The sequence below is a fragment of the Gossypium hirsutum genome, chromosome A11 (genome assembly GCF_007990345.1).
Source record: "Gossypium hirsutum isolate 1008001.06 chromosome A11, Gossypium_hirsutum_v2.1, whole genome shotgun sequence".
Lineage (NCBI taxonomy): Eukaryota > Viridiplantae > Streptophyta > Magnoliopsida > Malvales > Malvaceae > Gossypium > Gossypium hirsutum.
This window is the reverse complement of record NC_053434.1, coordinates 84,176,696-84,179,930: the sequence shown is the minus strand read 5'-3', so window position 1 is coordinate 84,179,930 and position 3,235 is coordinate 84,176,696. Positions and strand designations below refer to the sequence as shown.

The 3,235-nt window shown below is 37.1% G+C and overlaps 1 pseudogene; it reads right to left on the bottom strand.

Moving 5' to 3' along the window:
* Positions 1 to 1,006: 1,006 nt before the first annotated feature.
* Positions 1,007 to 1,771, bottom strand: LOC107954432 (protein argonaute 4A-like; annotated as a pseudogene).
* Between the last annotated feature and the right edge of the window lie 1,464 nt (positions 1,772 to 3,235).

The window sequence follows — 3,235 nt, the reverse complement described above, 5'->3', positions numbered from 1 at the left end:
TCATCTATCATTATTTTAATGCAACATACTTTAAGAATAATGGAAGATGAATTTAATCTTGAGAATAATTAGATTTGAATAAATTTGTCAAAAATACAAAGAAAATTAATCTGAAAGCCTATATTTGCTCTAAAGATAGCAAACAGGACAAAAGTTAGATGCCCTAGATATTGCCGCTTCAGTGTTTATATGCCAGCTCCATGAAAACTTTCTTGAATTCAACATGTGTTTAAAAGATCCAAAGTACTTTGTTGATGCCCCGATATGCAACGCGGTTCACTCTTCGTTGAATCAGATATAGCAAGATTACCGTATGCTCTTCAAAATTTGAGCTGCTCTTTCGGGTTTTCAACTCAAAACCCCTTTGGTCACAATGCGCCCTTTGCGGGTTTTCACCTTAGCCTCTCCATTTTTTTTTCTTTTTTTTTCTCTTTTTCTTTTGTTTTTTCCTTTTTTTTTGAAATAAAAGTCCCAAAGTGCCCTTTGCAGGTTTTCACTTTGGCTTCCCTTCTCCTTCAGACAAAGAACTCCTTGACCGAGTCCGAATTCACTGGATCAGATAAATTCTTCCTATCCATTTCTTGTTAAAATCAGTGCACCTCTAGAGAAAGCCCTCTTCGCAACATATGGTCCTTCCCAATTCGATATCTTTTTGCACGGGAAGGATTTCTTTCAGCACAAGGTTTCCTTTATGAAATTCTTTTGGACGAACCTTCTTTGTCATAAGTCTGTGTCATCCATTCTTGGTACATTTGCTTAGGATGAATACTTTCAAGTTAAATTTACTAGAGGTATTCAATTCTTGACTCCATCAAAGCTTGGAGGCAAAATCTTGATTCATAAACCCATGAGAAAGGGATTGCCCCAGTAGCAATCTTGGCTGTTGCTTGTCAAACCCTACAAAAAGATGGTTCAATGATTCTTAGTAGACAAGAATGAAGTTGCTGACTTTATCCTTCAACCTAGAAAGCTGAGGTACAGAGATTACTTCCGGAGCATACATCCCACCATGACTCGATGATGTTTCTGAAGCATCCCTAATCTTCATAAATTGCCCCCAACTATGAAGCTGCCAAATGAGTGTAGCAAATAGGAGCCACAACAAATATGGCTGTGGTGTTCCTTTGATACATATAGGATAGAGAATGAACAAACTCTTGTAGATCATCAGCCAAAAACCCAGCCTGGTCTAAGAGAACATGATAGTGGGTCTGCCTCGTGATTCCAATCATTCTAGCATGAGTACCAAGGTAAAAATCATTGTTCTTTGGATGGCATACTTTGTTGTCAATGACAGTACCATGTAGCACATTGTCAGCAGATCCTTACTGAAAAAAACTTGGTATGATGGTTTTTCGTACAACAACAACCACAATCTTTAGGGTTCCACTTCTCGTCAAGGAACTTGCAAGCCTTAATAACTTGATCAAAACTTGATTGAATTGAGACTCGCTAACCCCATCCCTAAAAATAATGATTTGATCAGGCTTTCTTTTCCCTGAACTTGTATAGAATACTAAGAGAGCTTCCTTCATGATACCGTCATCCACTTTGTCAAAAACAGGTTTTAAAGAAAAAATCTATCATTTTAAGTTTCAGAGACTGTGTACGACCTAATGCCCCTGGAAATCAATGGCCAACGCCTGGAGCTAACCATCACAGCTATTGACGGCACATCAGACTGCTCAGGAGAGCCAAACAATGCACCCATTCCAAGGATGATGGCTGGAACCTTTAAAACAACTGGAATTGAAGGTGTTTGCCCCAGCATAAGCATAGAGAGTAAGCAGTAGTTTCTTATGCCAATTTTTACTAGTCTCGGTCATCTTCTGTAATTTATTTTTTCTTCTTTTTCTTTTCTTTTGGTAACCTTTGTTGTACTGTGGTATGACGTCTTTTCTTTGAAAAGACTGCAAACTTTTGGCATTGTGCAGTTGGATATGATCTTTTTTTTGAAATGGATGGCTTTTGACTTTGTAATATTGGCATATGAAGCTATCTCCCCCTCTTAATGGAGTAGTTGACGTCCACAAAGATGAGTCATTGTCAGCTTGAAACTTTTGACGAGCTCGGGCCCATAACATACATGCCCCATAAGTCATGACTCCTTTAAATTTGGCATTCATTGTACAACTGATGCGATCCCTTTCCATGGTGGACCAACAGTGCCCCAAAACCTCATGTTTATCCTGGCAATTGCAAATCCTAATGCATGTGTCTTTGGACCACATTTTTGAATTCCCATAATAGTCTCAACAAGGTCTTGTTTTGTCTCCTCAGCTAATTCCGATTTCGCAATCTTTCCTTCCTCTAAGGCTATATTTCCTACCACCACTTCATGGGGTAAAAACCATTTTCAACAAATTCAGAAACAAGTCACAATTTCTGTCACCTTCAAAGTATTGAGATTCCTCTAAACACATATCGCACTCAAAAAGAACTCTGAATCTGTAGTATCGTTGCCCGTGTCATTGATATCTAGGGATCTATGATCGGCACACAAAAGAATATACAAGGAATAAATGAATTCAAGAATGACTATTTACATTTATGAAAATTTATAAAGAATGTTAAAGGTCAAAAGAATCGAAATGAAAGAATATTTACTTGGATAAATAATAATAGTATGTTTTATTGAAAATAAAAATGTCTGAACATGAGCCCACTTCTCAAAAGAAATCTCATTACTCCTAGGCTTTAGAGCAACAAGAGTGTTCTGAATATTACTCCGTAAAATTCCTAAAGATTACAGGAAATTCTTCTGCAGTCCAATTGTTTAAACAACTTCCCGGTTCGTAAGGGCAAATGCCCTCAAGGTTTCTTTGTTCAGTCCCTTCCTCATGTATGACATTGATGAGATGATTTTCATTTCCAAACACCCCCTTATCCGGGTAAGCTATCCCTCCTGACACAAAATTCGGGGATATGTAAGGGAACATCGTTAATTCCCATTCAACTTCTTTTTCACTCAGTCGTGACCTTCTTCTCTCTCTCTCTTTTTGTTTCTCTTTTTAATAACTTTAACTAATTAGGGTCTTTTTATAATTTTGAATGCAAATGATACAATGAAATGCTATAAGATGCAAATGAATGCAAAAGGTATCGATCTCGATTCAATCTCATTTAGAAAACTTTATTTAGAAAAAGAATATCTTTACATATAAATGGATTACAAATACGCTTTCGCCCTAATGCCTAAAGTTTTAACAACAAAACAAACTCTTGGCCACGATCA